Below are 18,259 nucleotides of genomic sequence, written 5' to 3'. Positions count from 1 at the left end.
CTGGTCCTGGCATTTGTGGAATCTCTATGGCTGTAGCAGCCTCTGGGGAAGACCTGTTTGCTGTCGACTGACGGAGTTGATCAATGTGTCGACGCCACATGCTTGTTGGACTGCCGATGCTCGCAATGCTTGTTTCAGTGTCTGCACAAAACGTTCAGCTAGACCATTGGTGGCTGGGTGATATGGTGCTGAAGTAACATGCTTGATGCCATTGCTTTTGACAAAATATTGGAAATCAGCTGACACGAATTGTGGGCCATTGTTACTCACAATCTAAGTTGGCAAGCCTCTGCGAGCAAACAGGTCTCTCAACACTTCTACAGTCTTCATGGATGTGGTTGTATGCATTATGATGACTTCAGGCCATTTTGAATAGCCGTCCACTATCACACGAAACATAGCTCCCTGGAATTGCCACGCAAAATCAATGTGGATCCTCTGCCAAGGGGCAATGGACTAGTCCCATGGGTGGAGTGGAGTTAAACTTGGCATAGACTGCACATGCTGACATCCAGAGCAGTCTTTAGCTAATTGCTAAATTTGATTATCAATGCCAGGCCACCACACATACCATCTGCCCAGGGGCTTCATCTTCACCACTCCCAGGTGTCCTGTATGCAACTCTTTGAGAAGTTGCATACATAATGTAGTTGGGACGATCACCTGACTTCCCCACATGAGACATCCATGGTGCACAGTGATTTGATCTTTCCTGGAATAAAAGGAAGTTAGGCTTTGTTGCTGTTGTGGAGTCCACCCCTTCATCGTAGACTTATAAACTTCAGCCAAGACAGGATCCTTTGCAGTTTCTCTTCTTAGTGCTGCACGTCACAGGCAACCGGCTGATCTGAGACATATTGAACATTGCCATTTCAGGAATCCCCTTTTGTGGATTGAAAATTGAAACAAGCGTACTTCAACCAAGCAACCTTGCAACCCTTGAGCAGAGCTTCCTTTTTCAGATAACTGCAGTCACGCTCTACTGGGAACTGTCTGCAATCAGCATATACAAAGCGGAGCTACTGAGGTAAACTCTTTCTTCACAATAGCAAGGCCGTGACCATGACAATCAAACCATAAACATTGCGATGTGCAGGAAAACCATGGAACACAGGAGCAGTTGACACCTGCTCTATGGCACACAGCCAGAGTGGGCCACAGACCTGCTGACCAAGGAACTATATACACAGCGAGGCAGCAAGAACAACTCGAGCGCCATCAGCTGGGAGCAGTGGCAGTGAGCTCCAGTCTATACAAGCTAGAACGGAGCCACAGTCCTGCTGTTTACACATGTTATATAACGGGGTATAAGCCAGACGCATGCACCACCGCAACACAATGCAATAATGAACGAACTATATACAGGGCAGCCTCATAAGCCAATGTACCTGTAGGCCGCATGACAGACCCTGGAAACACATCCAGGAGCAGCTTGCATGGGTGCTCGACTGGAAGGCATAGTCCGGTGGAAGGGAAAGACATGGTTCAAATAGCTCCATCAGGATGTACTTAATAGGCAGACTGGGAGAGGAAATCAGGAGCCAGAGCCTGTAGGCTACTGGGGCTCAACTGCAGCCAACACTGGGTTTACCAATGGAAGGGACCGGTCCCATCACATCCAACCTGTAGAACCGGACAAATGTAAGCGGCGAAGTCCAAGCTGCAGCCGCACAAATGTCTGCCAGGGGGTGCCTTGAAAAAGGGCACATGAGTGGGCCACCAGGTGTTCAGGCACCGGGGTCCCGGTATACTCGTATTCCGTGGTAATGTTGTCCACAATCCCAATGCGAGAGGCGCTGCATTGAAAGCGCCTGGCCCTGTGTCCATGCTCCATAAGACACAAACAGTTGGTCCGAGCGCATTCCAAATAGCACTTTAGGGCCCGCACAGGGCAGAGCAGGTGAAGCCAAATCTCTTGCTCTGAAGCCAAGGGAGGAGGATAAAAAGCCATCAACTCAATAGGCCTTTTGACATGAAATGGAAATAGCACTTTTGGGAGGAACACAGGCTTTGGCCATAGCGTGACCCTGGAACCACCTCCCACAAAATGGACACACACTGGGTATACGGACAGGCACTGCATCAAGGCACCATCCGTGCAGTGAAGGGGTGTGAGGAGGCTGTAGCTGTCGAGCTCCCTTCAGAAACTGCGCAGCCAGGAAATGAGACCCAGGGCGTTCGCCATCAATCCGGACATGAAATGCGGAAATGGTCACCAGATACACTTTGAGCATGGACGGGGACTTACCTTGGTCCAACAGCTCTTGTACAAATTGTAATATGACCCCAATGGGACAATGAATTTGGTCTTGACCGCTGTTTTAGCACCAGGTGTTAAACGTCTGCCAGCTGTAGGAATACTGCGATTTCGGAGTGGGAGCTCTCGCCAATTGAATAGCTGCTACTACCGCATCCGACAGACCCCAGGCAATCAAATGCGCCGCTGGTGCTGGAGACGCGGCTGTCTCCCAGGCTGAGTGTCTGGAGAAGGAGACAGAGGGGCTCGGGGAGAGATGGATGTCCAGATCCACCGAGCCCCTAACGTCACTCGCTGGAGTGGGAGATCGTCGGTTGTGGCTGGTGGGAGACTGGGGCTCCGGGCATGCCGTAGTGGACCCGGAAGTCATGGTCAAATCGCGCCCGCTGTCGGTGCCCAGACAGATGGGGCAGAGGACCTCCTAACTCCAAGCAGGCAAGGTGCGTCAGCCGCAAGCGGCGCAATGGCAGGGGCGAGACGAGCTCATCACCATGCACTCACGTGCATGAACCAGAAAACGTGCATTGGGGACCCATTCAACTGAACAACTGAAACGCCACTGCGACAAGTGGAGCGCCTAGCGGGACTCGCCGCTGTAAGCGCGTCTCCACTTGGCAACGTTTATGGACACGGGAGCGCTGCAACACCAACCAAATGCAACCTTGCTGTTTCCTGGCAACTGATTCTTTCCAAAGGGAACTGGCAGATGTCGTCTTTGAGCCGTGCAATGACAGCTGTATGGGATGGGAACATCTGCATGTCTACCAGGTATATAAGGTTCCCATACGATGCAGCCAAACATTAAAGCGCAATTTGCAGCGATAGCCGGTTTTCCTAATGTAATTGGAGCGATCGACTGCACACACATTGCTATAAAGGTGCCATCTGAAGAAGGCATGGTTAGGATGAGGCTCCAAGCTGGCAGGGTGCGCGATGGGTGGCTTCTTGGTGAGTGATGCATTTAAAGTTATGGTTCTATTTAATTTCATTTTTATTATTGTTTTTGCTGTTTCATTATTCAACTGCCCATCAGGAGACCGCGGTTATCCACTAAAGACGTGGCTGTTAACCCCCCTCACCAACCCACAAACTGACCAAGAGCGCAGCTACAATGATGCCCATTCTCACACTCGGTCAGTTGTAGAGTGGGCGATTGGGCAGCTGAAATGTCGGTGGCGCTGCCTTTGAGTCTGTTCCTTATTAATGGGTACACGCATTTGCCATAAATGCAATGGATACGTAAAATCTCTGGTGTACTTTTGGTCAGCTACATTGCATGCATTTGAAAATTAAATGCAGGATGGTAAGCTATGTGTACCACAGTTAAGCAAACAAATTAATGGAAATTAGTTACCTTCTTGGCAGTCCTGTAGTAAATCCGAGTCTCCCACAGCATCAGATACTATTCCAGAGAGTAAAGTGACACCCATGATAGAGGTAACTCTCTGCTCAAAGGGTGTAAGTTCATCGACCCCTGTACCACTGCCTGTTCTGCCCACACTTTGTCGGTGCGCAGCAGTTCTCCGCTTAACTTCCACCTTTATATCAGACCATTTCTTTTAAAGGTCATTTACAGTGCGATTTTCAGATCCCACTGCATTGACGGCGTCAGCCAAACTCTCCCACTCATTTTTTTTCCTTTTGTTATTAATTCTGGAGGACAAAGTTCCAAATAAAATATTTGTTCTCGTTTCTACCTCCGATAGTAGCACCTCCAATTCACTTTCCGTAAAGTTTCGTTTCTTGCTGCTGGCTTTTGCCATTTTCTTGCTGCTTGCTTTTGCCACAGTGGACTCATTACCATATTCAAATTAATTTAATTAAGGGAGGAGACAGGGTGGGGTGTTGTGCTCGTGCATGTGCGCTCAATTTTACGTTAATTGGGATGTACAAAGAGAATATGCGTGGGATCCTGCGTATGCAGAGATTCATACATCTGTTTTTTTTTGTGCATATGCATATTTACAGCTTTGTCCGTACGCAATGTTATAGTATGAATTCAACGCAGGTCTTTGTACATGAGGCCCCAGGTGTAGGATACAAGTGCTATGTAGGCCCGTAGACTTAACCATGCTGTGTATGCCGGGGTTTTCAGGGACACTGGGTGATGCAGGGTCCGGGGTTCAAGGGGGCCGAGGGTAGTAGGCCACCAGCCGAAGCGGGGCCTAAAACCGAGGTCTGCACACACGGACGAGGAGGCGTAGCAGAGCTCGATCCCAGCAAGCTGAGAGAGTGAGATCTCCTACAGCTGCAGGCACAGTGCAGGCGCAAGCCAGCAGAGGGACACCTTTCGGGGTCGAAATCTCTTATGACACACCGAGGCTTAGGACAAAAACACAGCAAGCAATTGCATAATATATGGTACCATATTAACACAATTATTATTTTTAAATGCTCTATTTGTGAACCGAAACTGAAACCAAAAGAGCAGCCGGACAGAATAGCTATAAATTAGCTATAAATATAACTAATAAGACACACAACAGGGACAGAGATGTAGAGAAAATGGTGGTGAACAATACTATTAGTGAAGCCAGCCAGCCAAAATACACAGCTTTTGTCTAATGCAACACACAGACACAGAAAGCTCATGTTGTCGGATTCAGCGAAATGGCAAAAGAGGACGAACCTGCACAGACGTCACATTTTATAGAACAGGAAGTGGGAAGGGACCAGTTTTGAGTGAAGTGTGCAGGGGCCAATAGCAACTTTGCTAGAGTGATGTTTTCGATTGGAAGTTCCTATGGAAGTGCGCAGAAACCCCTTCCCCTTGGGTAGTGCTTCCAACTTTAAAGATAACTCTGCATAATCTTTTTATGTTTCAGATCAATAACTACCCACTGCTGGTTGGGGATCTTGAATACAAAATACGTTAACATGCTGTAAACTCTCCACCATGGCCAATACCAAAGAGCTGTCCAAGGATGTCAGGGACAAGATTATAGACCTAAACAAGGCTGGAATGGGCTATAAGACCATCGCCAAGCAGCTTGGTGAGAAGGTGACAACAGTTATTCGCAAATGGAAGAAACACAAAAAAACTGTCAGTCTCCCTTGGTCTGGGGCTCCATGCATCTCACCTCGTGGAGTTTCAATGATCATGAGAATGGTGATGAATCAGCCCAGAACTACACGTGAGGATCTTGTTAATGATCTCAAGGCAGCTGGGACCATAGTCACCAAGAAAACAATTGGTAACACACTATGCCATGGAGGATTGAAATCCTGCAGCGCCTGCAAGGTCCTGCTCAAGAAAGCACATGTACAGGCCCGTCTGAAGTTTGCCAATGAACATCTGAATGATTCAGAGGAGAACTGGGTGAAAGTGTTGTGGTCAGATAAGACCAAAATCGAGCTCTTTGGCATCAACTCAACTCGCCATGTTTGGAGGAGGAGGAATGCTGCCTATGACCCCAAGAACACCATCCCCACCATCAAACATGGAGGTGGAAACATTATGCTTTGGGGGTGTTTTTCTGCTAAGGGGACAGGACAGCTGCACCTCATCAAAGGGACAATGGACGGGGCCATGTACCGTCAAATCTTGGATGAGAACCAAGACAATGACAATGACCCAAAACACACAGCCAAGGCAACAAAGGAGTGGCTCAAGAAGAAGCACATTAAGGTCCTGGAGTGGCCTAGCCAGTCTCCAGACTTTAATCCCATAGAAACTCTGTGGAGGGAGCTGAAGGTTCGAGTTGCCAAACGTCAGCCTCGAAACCTTAATGACTGAAAAGAGGAGTGGGACAAAATCCCTCCTGAGATGTGTGCAAACCTGGTGGCCAACTACAAGAAACGTCTGACCTCTGTGATTGCCAACAAGGTTTTGCCACCAAGTACTAAGTCGAAGGGGTCAAATACCTATTTCCCTCATTAACATGCAAATCAATTTATAACTTTTTTGAAATGCCTTTTTCTGTATTTTTTGTTTTGTTATTCTGTCTCTCACTGTTAAAATACACCTACCATTAAAATTATAGACTGATCATTTCTTTGTCAGTGGGCAAACGTACAAAATCAGCAGGGGATCAAATACTTTTTTCCCCCACTGTACACATGTAGTTCAAAATGTTCTTGCCTTCCCTGATTCCCTTTCTGACAAGTGGTAAAGTAATTTTTAAGTGGCAGAAATTAGGTTTGAATTTTTCTTTCTTTCCAAACCCCAGCCACATGAAAAGCAGTCACTGAAATCAGTTTATAACAATAAAGACTCCTCTGTTCCACATCTCTCAGAGAGTGAGATAATGAATCATTTTATAGAGCACATGAAACACATATGAAATCAAAAACTGGCAAGGGGTTTCAATTCAAAAGGAGTTATACCAGAAGATGTGGTTAAAATATTACTTCAGTATCTGAGATTACATAAGGGATGATATGAGAGATGATTTAAATTTTATCTCAGGGGGGAAAAGAGACTGGGCCATTATTATGGGTTTCTTGAAAAGAGAATATGTGACACTTCAGCACAAAACCAGGTGTAAGTCATGCTGTTTACTTTTTATGACAATTATTATTTATTATTATTTATTTCTTAGCAGATGCCCTTGTCCAGGGCAACTTACAAAATATAAGAGAAATACAAAAAGCAATAATACAGTGCAGTTCAATGCATAATGCAATTTACAAATTCCAATTTACACAAGAGTATATGAGATATACAGTAAACAGTCAAGGGCCAAGGGAAGGGAGCATAGGGGAAATACGAGTACTAGTGAAGCTAAAGCAAGAAGTATGACAAACGTTGTATAAGTGCAATCTTACAGGAGAGTAAATTATTAAATTACAATTACTGTCTGAAAATATGTGTCATGAGTAATCTCCGGAAGGAGGTCAGGGACTCTGCTGTTTTGACATCAGTGGCAAATGTCTGGTGGAATGGGAGTGGAGAGGAGGCAGAGTTAGTCTTCTGGCACCGGAAGACCGCAGTGGTCTGGAGGGGATGTATGGGTAGATGAGGTACTGAAGGTAGCTTGGTGCAGTGTGGTCAACACAGCAGTAGGTGATGGTCAGTGTCTTGAACTGAATGCATGCCGGTATCGGGTGCCAGTGGAGGGAGCAGAGCAGTGGAGTATTGTGTGCGATTCGGGGCAGAGAGAACACCAGACGAGCCACCAAGTTCTGGGTGAGCTGGAGCGGCGGGTAGTAGTTGCAGGCAGGCCGGCCAGGAGGGAGTTACAGTAGTCCAGGCGGGAGAGGACCAGTGACTGGACGAGCAGCTGAGTCGAGTAGTTTGTGAGGATGGTAGAGATTTGGCATATGTTGCTCAGGAAGAATCTGCAGGTGCGTGTCAGCGTGGTGATGTGCTGAGTGTAGGAGAGCGCACGATCGAGGGTGACTCCTAGGTTCTTAGTGGAAGAAGAGGGAGAAAGTGTGGTGGATTCCAAGGGGAGGTCAGCAGAAGGTGAAGAAGAGGTGGGGGAAATTAGGAGATCCGAGAGGGGATGAGATTGCCAGAGGAGGGAAAAGACAGGAAGATCTGGGTATCTGTGTAAAAATGGTAAGAGTAACCATGGGAAGCGATGAGGGGGCCCAGGGAGCGAGTGTAGAGAGGGAACAGGAGTTGGCCCAGGACGGAGCCTTGGGGAACGCCTGTGAGGAGAGGTTGGGGGGTGGATGAGGAGCCTCGCCATGTCACTTGGTAGGTCCGGTCATTGAGGTAGGAGGAGAACTGGGTGAGAGCAGTCCCAGAGATTACAAGGTCAGTGAGGCAGGAGAGGAGGATGGAGTGATCGACAGTGTCAAATGCTGCGGAGAGATCAAGGAGGATGAGGACTGAGGAGAGGGAGGCCGCCCGAGCACAGCTGAGGGAGTCAGTGACTGCCAGGAGAGCCGTCCCAGTGGAGTGAGCTTGTGCGGAAGCCGGATTGCAGAGGATCAAGAAGTGAGTGATGGGAAAGAAATGCAGAGAGTTGACGGTGGACAGCATGCTTGAGGGTTTTTGAGAGGAAGGGAAGTAGGGAGACCAGGCGGTAGTTTTGGGGAGAGCTTTGACAGCAGCTTGTTTAAAAGCAGAGGGGAAACAGCCAGAGAGGAATGAGGAGTTGAGGAGATGAAGGGGACTAGATCAGGAGCAATCGCTTGGAGGAGGCGAGTAGGGAGAGGAACACGTTGTGGGTTTGTGACCTTCTCTTGCTTTAAATGTTTATTTTAGCCATCTCTACCTACCTTTAAAGCTATACATTCAAGTTGTTAATCTAAGCACAGTTGAAAATACAAAATAATATGAAATGCTATGAATTGCATAAATATTTCATTTGAAATCAGGTAAGTGAGGGGGAAACAAATCACCATACAAATTACAAGAAACAGCTGTTTTCAAATTATTAGTGTCCATTAAGGAAGTGACTTTGGTTTTAGTGGATTGTGTAGCCAAGCTAAAACTATCCCAGCAGGCACTCGATGTCATTTCAGCGTTGTTTTGTGGTTGAAATCTAGTTGGATCGTGGATCAACAAGAATACAACTACTATTCTACGTGTTTTTGGCAACGATTCATCAACGTCGATATATATATGTTGTTTTCAGGTTGAATAGACGTTGTGACAGTCAAAACAATCAAACAGACCCCCAGATAACAAACACAATATCCTCTCAAACAAATGTATTTCCCCAGACGGTACTTTTTTCATAGGTGTATTTTGTGTGACACGATAATTCCCCTTAATAAATAAAACATATACAGCAGACATATATATGTGTTAATATACATACATAAATACACATATATGTATATGTATGTGTGTGTGTGTGTATATCTAATGGTACTCTATGACAAACCGCTGATGAATCAGAGTCGTAAAAGGTCAAGTAATCAGCCAATTAGATGAAAGCCTCTAAACTTGAACACAGCCTGGGAAGAACCTCCATTTTAACTGAGGCTGGCTGTATGGAGGAAGTTTTCTCAAGAGTATATAGTGTGGGCTATTGAAAGGGTTGTTGCTGCTTAAATGTTTAACTGCTATATACTGTAGGAAATGATGAGGGTATATAATTAGAATTTAAGCACATTCCTCTAAAGGAAAAATATTTGTGAGTTTCCTTAATTTAAATAAGTAATTAATTAGCAAAATATTTCAGTGCAGGATAACAAAACTGTATTGTGTGTGCATTAATCAAATGTATTATCAAAATGGTAACTACAATTAAAATATTTTATCAGTGACCGTTGATGATATTTGAAAAAGTTCGGTGCATATTTCGCCCCCCCCCCCAACTTCAACTTTAATTCAACTGGAGACCTGTAGAAAACATATTGGAAAAAACTGGGGGTGTGTAAAAAATTCCTCTCTAACTATAACTTGCATGGAACTAAGTTTTTAAAATATTGATAGTATTTTTAAAATCTGTTTTTCAGGTTTAATATACAGTGTAGATAATAATGTGTTAATAGTACTATTGTCACCGCTTAGTGGGTAATTAGGGGGCAACTACGCAATACCACGCCACCTCCTTTGATTAACGAGGGAGGAGCTCGTGTTACCCACGCGTTCTCTCTGAGCAGGACCAAGACAAATTCCACACTAACAGGCAACAATAACAATATTTATTAATACAAGTCCAGTCAGGGCATGAAGACTGTTCTGGAGATTTACAAGAGTACAATTTCAATTACAAATAACCTAGCTAAAACCGCCTTTAATCCCCGGCGCTAAAATAGAACCCCCCCCAAACATACAAAAAAAAAAAAAAGCAAAACTACTAAAACAGAATAAAATACTGTTTCTATAAAATGACTCAATTACAATATACTAAAAATACTAATCCTATTTCTCTTTACCCCCACAGATACAGGCATCTCCCAGGTAAGTACACAGTTCTTCCCATACGTCTCTTTCCCCCCAGGAACCCAGCCGGCGCTTCGTTGGCCAAACAGGCACCGACTGGAAGCAAAGTAAAGTTAAGGTGAGCAAATAGTTAAACTCCCGAATCAACCTGCCACAGCGGCAGTCATGAAGATAAAGTAGCTCAATGTCAATATCCTGCCATACTACTAAAATGTCTTGTGCTTTCTTTCTCCACAGACAGTTCCGCACCACATTGGATTTGCAAATGGAATCGACGTTGAATTTTCAACGGTGAATCAGCGTTGACGATTCAACGTCGATTCCATTTGCAAATACAACCAATTTCCAATGACATTTCAACGTTGCCTATATATCCTTGAATCAACGTAAATTATTCCAAGTTGATCCAACGTTGAATCATCAATGTTGATTCACCGTTGAAAATTCCATGTCGATTCCATTTGCAAATCCAATCAATTTTCAATGTATATTCAACGTTGAAAGATCACATTGAAACAACATTGTTTCTAATTTATTTTGCCTGCTGGGATATCATTCTGATGACGTTCAAGTTTTTTGAGGATCCAAAACTAAATGTATTATAGAGCAAAGTGTTTAAGGGGTTTTCTTCATCATTCATCCAAGGAAAGAGAACGTCCTGATCACAAATTGGATTCAGTATTTATTGGCCATTTAAATGGCTTCAGGTGAAGTCCTTTTTTATGATACAGCAAATCTTGTTCAAGATGTTGTTTTCTTGGCTTCTGAATTGGATCTGACCAGGCAGCTCTGGAAGTTCACAGTTAGAATGGGCCCAGGAGAATGAAAATAATTGATCTATATTCAAGCATTACGATCTAATTAAAGCTGAATGCCTCATGAATAAATATGTGTCTTGCAAAGTACTAACAGGCTAATTCAGTCCAGTTTAATAGCTCATTACTGATTGAAGCATTATGGAACATAAATTCAACCAATGGATTAAATAATATACGGTTAGAGGCTTCACTTTATCATTATGTCCCTCTTTAAAATGGCCTTTCCACATATGGGAGCTAACATTTCGAACAGAATTGATTGGATTTCAATTACTGTATGACTGAGATATAACACTTGGCAACACCTTGAATGTTTCCTCATACATTGTTGTTATATTGTTATGTTTCTTGCCAGTATCGCAAAGACTGTAGTTCTCTAATCCTGATATGAGTTTTAAGCATATGACTGAGAAATCATCTACCTTAGATCCACTTATCTGATTCATATTACGCAAGTTAAGTATGTTTATTTGGAATGCTAGTTGGAATAAACAAGACTTACAGGCAAACTACTATAAATAAGACCACTCTAGACCCTGAGGCTTACAATGGCTTTAAAGTGTAATTAATATTAAAGTAAAGAAAAATACTTCAATTTCCTTTGTATGTTCCCTTGACAGCTACACAGTGAGTCAGAATCATACGTTAATTGATTATACCTATGTGAGTCAGTCAGAGAACCACTGTGTACTGGGATCCTGAAAAGAAATTGTAAAAATAGCTCTGGAAGACTTGTTATTAATCTTTGTGCAGGAAGAGTGTTAACCCATCAATGCTTTGATGTGATGTGATTTGATTTGATCTTAACACTCTTTTTGTTCTGTTCTTGTTGATTAAAAGCACTTCAAAGAGCACTACTACAACTCTATAATCAATAACCATATCCCATGATGTCCAAATATTTAGCTTAAAGTTTTGAAGGATAGCTTACAGAGCTGCACAGTATTGTTGTGCATAAAGCTTTGCCAAAATACTGGCGTATATGGGTCTTTGGGATTTGTTTACTCTTAAAGTCCCAGTGGATCGTTATGACTGTAGCAGGCCAGTGTATACAGTAATCCTGGTTACTGGTTGGAAAATGTACTATGAAATGTTCTAAGGAGAACCTTAAGAACCTCTTTAATACGCTCTCCTGCAGTAAAATAGTATATTTTGGAGTCACACTTAAAAAGACTGTTACACACACTGCTGAAATCCCCATTAAGTGCTGAGGGGAACAAGACATCGTCCAGATCCTAGATATTAGGACATGTAAACCAGGCTAATTTTGTTCAGAATACAGCAGCACTGTTTTAGCGGCCTGTCAGTGGGTTCATATATCTTGCAACTAAGTTGGGACGACATGGCATGAGCAACACAGTGTGCTTGTATCTTGGTCTTGCTGTTGAGTGTCTTGACTTCATTGACATCATTTCTCAGAATTAAAAAATATGCCAAGTGAAATGGACTCCAATACCATGCCCCACCTCACTGCAAAAAAAAAGTGCTCCACATAAAATATATTAAAATATTTTATTTAAAAACAAATTTAAATAAAACATTTATTCATAAACATTTATGTTGTTCTAAACAAACTGAAGAATTTTGCTGACTAGAAGAAAAAAGTAAAATAACTGAGGCCATTGAATCTTAATTTTAAAGGTTTTTTGAGTGATTGAATAGTTCATTTCCATTAATAAAATAAATAAAATAAAACAATAAATAAAATGTCTGTTTGCCTTACTCTGCTACATAGCAGAGATGAACTGCAAGGCACAAATCTACAGCTGTTCCAAATTCCATACATATTGTCCGAACAAAAGTAAATTATTGTTTTTCCTCACAGACACTGAGGTGTACCCTGGTGACTGCACTCCAAAAGTCAAAAGCACAGAGGGAAGTCTTTTGTAACAGAGTAAGATTATACATGTATGAAGCTTGTTCCTGAATGTGTTACTGAATGTTCTGATCGTGACAATTTTATGGTTGACACTGGGAAAAACTAATTTGAGTTATATGTAACATATGTAACATCATACCATTTTCCTAAAATTACCTCATCAACAAAGTAACTATCAATTAAATGCTGTTAAAAACTGAAATACTTCCTAGACTTACATCTAATGCATATAATTCTCTTGATCTTTGTCTTTCTTCAGCACAATATGAATTCCAGGGTGTCTTTTATCTACAATGCAGAAATCCATTCAAGGCATTTCAATGGGATATGGTTGCTTGGTATGGTATCTAACAAAATGAAAATAATTTCATGCCAAAAATAACACTGAATTCTAAACTTAACCTCCTGGTTGCTATGTTTGTAAAACTGATCATTATGTGAATGGCAACATTCAGCAAATAACACATGCTATGATATCCCAGCAGAGGTTCAATGAAAACTAAAGAAATAAATCAATACGCTGACAAAAACAAATGCAGACCTCTGGTCGAAAATACAATTCGATAATTATTATTAGGTCTTGTACACACATTCTCCTTCTCTAAGTGTTTTTGCTGTGCTTAGCCTGTCTATTTATTATTTACACAGCTGGAGAGTATGGCTGTGTGTGGGGCGGCATTTCTCTGTGCCTGCATGTTCCTCTTGATTCAAGTCTGTGCGGTGGTGCTCAGGGACCACAGCTGCTCAGAGAAGCTAGATTGTATTCACAAATATAGCTCATTTAGTTCCCAGTTTGGGCAGTGCCAAGTCACAAATGGCACAGATGGCCACACTTCACCACTTCAACAGAAAGGAAGTAGATAGTCATAAACAGATAGTCAGAGACAGTTCTGTGGAGATTGTGTGCTTCAGAATTGGCTGGCACCGTTCTAATTCGCTCCGAGGTGGTATACTTCGATCACTACGTAACCTATTGGGAGATTTTCCCAGCAGAGTGAAAGAGGCACCTAAAATCAAAATATCCCATTCTTCCTATGAAGGACAAATAGAGTTTTTTACGGAGAGAGGGTGCAGTTCTAGCATGCTACCTTGATTGTTTTGTATTTGTACAATATGTTACATTGCATTCTACATGTATTAATCAAAACCTATAAAATGTAAGTTTGTACTCCACTTTTTACAGTTCCTTGATTTTATAATATGTTGCCTTGGATCAAGATATCAGCAAACATAAATACAGTAATAATCTTAAATACAATATAGCTTTATAAAATAGTATTATTTTCCCATGTTGTTCTTTTAAGCATGATTTAAGTGGCATATTCCTGAAATGTGCGAACTAAGTATCAGTTCATTTATAATAACCCTGCATTAAAAACATTCTGCACTATACAAATATATTCTATATTATAGGGAGATGTTGGCACTGATGACTTTGAAGGGAGCATAATTTTGCAAGTGTATGACTAAGGCAATATAACGTGTATGTCGCTTTAGAAGGCAAAAAAATGTGTAAACTAAAGCAACTACTAAAATACATTTCAAATCTGCAGGAAGCACAAACTTCATTACTGACATGCACATCAGGCAATCAGATTACCTTGCAATGAACCAAAATAGTTAATATAAGTACATTTACCTCAATGTTTTTTTTTTTTTTTTACTTCTGTACTCTTTCCGATTTTCATGGTGTGCCTACCCTTTTTTTTAACGCATCACTAATACATCATTAGCAACACTCTTTGACACACACAGTTAACACTTATTTCACCATTTATAATAGCAGCCCAATTAATTTTCTGTACAATTCACACTCCAACCCATGACATCTAGACTTTGTTGCAGATTGACAATATACTAATCCAGAAGTTTTACAAAGATGTGTACAGAGTATTCATTATGACTATGTTTTATTATTTAAGTACAGCTGTCACTTAAAACAGCCAGAGCAATTCAAACATTTCAAAAACCTTTCTCCCAACTGTCTAGGTTATGGCATTTATTAATGACTTGTGCTTTTTCATAATAATGGACAATGCTAGCTTGTAGATTCTAGCTTTATATAATGTGTTCAATGTTGTGAGAATGAGAATAGAATGTCAATGCAACACAAACCACTGAAACATTGCGTGTTATTGGGGAATTTCCTAGACAGAGAGCAGGTGTAATGTAAACATAAATAATATGTAGATCTCCCAAAAAATAAAACTTATATACATATATTTATTATTATTTATTTAATTAAAAACTTGAAATGTTCCAACATCAAGGAACAGACTGCAATTAGAATAGCTATTCATGCAACATCGAGCTAACATGAAATTTAGGATAATGAACTGCTCAGATGCAAAATTCTGATGATTGCTGAATATTTTATCATTTCAGCTCTGTCATCTCTGAGGTCTGAAGTCTGGGTATTGAAGCTATTCATTTTTGTAAAGTTACTTTTTTTTCCTAAAATAGCAGCAAAAGGAAGGTAGAAAATATGTTAGAGATGACAACCTGTTATTTATACCTTCACGATCCTGTGATAAGACGTCAAACTAGCTGGGAAAGAAACCGAGATGGATCTTTGGCACTTACTCTTACTTATTGCCACATTTAGACTAATAGTTTAATTCTGATGTCCAGAGTATGAGGCATGATTTTCTTTTGTGATATTGATATTAAAGTATAATTGGTAAGCTCTACTTTGCTCTTTTTCAGTGCTTACTTAGCTGTCTAAATATTGTAATTGGAAACCACATAACATTAAACATTTGGTGGAGAAAATGCATAGCTGAAGGTGGGGGAAACATAACAGTAAAGAAAGAAATACAGCCCTCCACACTTTTCCAGTTATTTAAATGTTTGCATTGAATGCAGGACTGCTCAAGTGAAACTGAATATATAGATTCAAACCATGGTTTAAGACAGAGACAGTGGAAGTCTTGCAAGCTTGTTTATTTGCTTTATAGTACAGCTCCCTATTTCTGACAGTGTATTGCCTTGAACCGCGTAATGCAATGTGTTGCACAAATTATATTGCTATTGAATCTGTTCTCAGTCACTACCACAGTACTTCATGTTTTATAAAATGTTATGGTTTAATTTTGTGGGGGCAGGGTGAATTTAAAAAATGGTGTAAATATTAATCAAGGGCAGCATGTCAGTACAATATTTGTAAACCTGAATTATGCTAGACAACAAAGAAAATTAATAAGCACTGCCTGGAAAATAAACTGTGGTGGACTGCATTGTAATCCAAAACATGCTTAATTCTCTCATATATATTCATGTATCAAAAATCAATAAATACACAAAAAACACAAACACATATTCAGTGAAGCTTCAATGTGTAAGTAGAGATCCCCAAACTCTTCAAATGATAAGACAAAATGGTTTCGATAGATGTCTATCTAGAACAAAGGTTGGGAAAATAATTGTCATGACATTTAAAACAATTACTTTGGTTATATAATCTCATGGTTATTTTCTTTTTTGAATGCATTTTGAACACTTGACTCATTTCAATGGTGCCCTAACCCCGACTATCTTGCGTTTTTGCAGTTGTATTTAATAGTCATCATTCTAAAATAGTAATTTATATTTAGAAACTTTTAAAATAAAATAGTAATTTCAGGTTCATAAATTGTGACTAAATACAATCATATTCATGTTGGCTTCTCATGCAAAAACCCAGGTTCTCTTGGTCTCTCCCTCCCCACACTAAATATTCTCTTAAGGAATGAGTCATACTGTCTATGATTATGGCACATGAAGAAAGTTCTTGTGGGATTTCCAGAAATAACAAGTTGGTTATATTTATAAGATACAGTGTAGGAGTCCAACTGTAATAGACTTGTTTACAGAGGCATAAACTCTACAATAGTACAGCTGTAAATGTACAGTGGTACCTGGGGTGTATATTTAGTTTCAAATGTTCCTAACATAAATACAAAGATTTTTAAAGATGCTCTAATTTCATGACTGTTATAGCATATGTTGGGACCAGACAAAAATTATTATCATCTTCTCAAAAGTCCAATACCAAGCTTCAGAATGTGAGAAGGAACACAGAATCCAAGAAAGCTGGTACATTGAATTAGAAAAGTGTCCAAAAAAACACAATTTTAAAGTGACCTTTGAAAGCAAATGCACTTAGGCTTATTTCAAACACACAGCAAAAACAACACATATTGGGAAGTATCGATTTAGGATTAAAAATCAAATAATCCGAGTTCATTGTTGCTGAAGAACAGTAGAGGTGTCTGTTTCTTCTATTGGGTTCTGTGTAAGAAGGAGACGTCTGTAGGTGGTCAGAGGCTGGCAGCAGGGAGAATTGGAAGCAATTTTACAGCAGCCTCAGTTATGTCAGAATCAAGCGTTGCTCACAGATTTTCACTGCAGAAGGTAGGGGTATAGCGATTATGACTCCCTTAAAGAATAAAAGGGCTATTACTCACCATTATTCTCTCACAGCAGGCTCCTCATAGCCTACAGCAGGGGCCTTTCAAAAATACAGTTCACGTAACATGGCCTTACCAAAACATGGGACGTCAGATTTGTAGTTCCCAGCATGCCTTGGTAGTTGCATACTCATCTCTATACATGTACTGTATAAATATATATGTAAACAAATTTGTATGAGAAAAGTAACTTTGGATATTTGTTTAAAGGCATTAAGTGTTTATCTCGTGAGTTTCTTTCCCAATGTGTCTGCTGTGGCTCATTGGTAAAGCTCTTTGTTTTATTTAGTTTTTTAGTGAAAGAAAAGAAAGAATGACCTAACAAATTGAGGTTACACCTTCATAATAAGGACTAATGTCATAGATGATACATCTGAAATACTGCTAATGCTCCTCAGGTCTGGTCTATATTAAATAGTTTAATAATCACCTTCATTATACACATAGTCTCCTGCTTTTCACCAAAGCCTGGCATTATAATGAGAGTGGAGTGTGTTTCTCGCAGCCTCTTTGTACTTGTATAGGCTTCATAAAGATGCAGATAACACAGTGAAGAGGTACATGAATAGAATAATAATCTCTGTGCCACAGAGGCAGTCTTCTCATTAGTGAGATAGGTGATTGGAAATTGCAGAGCTGTGAAGGCCTAGACACACACACACACACACACACGCACACACACACACACACACACACAAACACACACACAGAAAAACAACAAAAGATACAAAATTAACAGAACCAAACATACATGAAAGGAGAAGAAAGGCTTTAAAAATGTTACACACAGGTGTGTTTCCTCTTTGAAAAGATGCAACATGACAAGTAAATTGCATACTGCACAACCTACTCACTCCCCCTTTAGGAGCTGCTGTGATGTTGTGTTGCATAAAACTATTGTTGTTAAAAACAAAGCAGAACATTTCATTCTTTTGTCGAGATGTCTTAGCACTTTTGAACAATGAGGCTGCCACTAACTGTGCTCATTAAGGCTAGTGAAAATGCTGCAAAGATGCATGTTGTAGTCACTGTAGGCAGAGATTGTGTTTCCTTTGCAGCTCAGGCACG

Source organism: Amia ocellicauda, chromosome 3 (genome assembly GCF_036373705.1).
Source record: "Amia ocellicauda isolate fAmiCal2 chromosome 3, fAmiCal2.hap1, whole genome shotgun sequence".
Taxonomy (NCBI): Eukaryota; Metazoa; Chordata; class Actinopteri; order Amiiformes; family Amiidae; genus Amia; species Amia ocellicauda.
The sequence above is the reverse complement of the archived record's forward strand: the minus strand, read 5'-3'. Positions refer to the sequence as shown.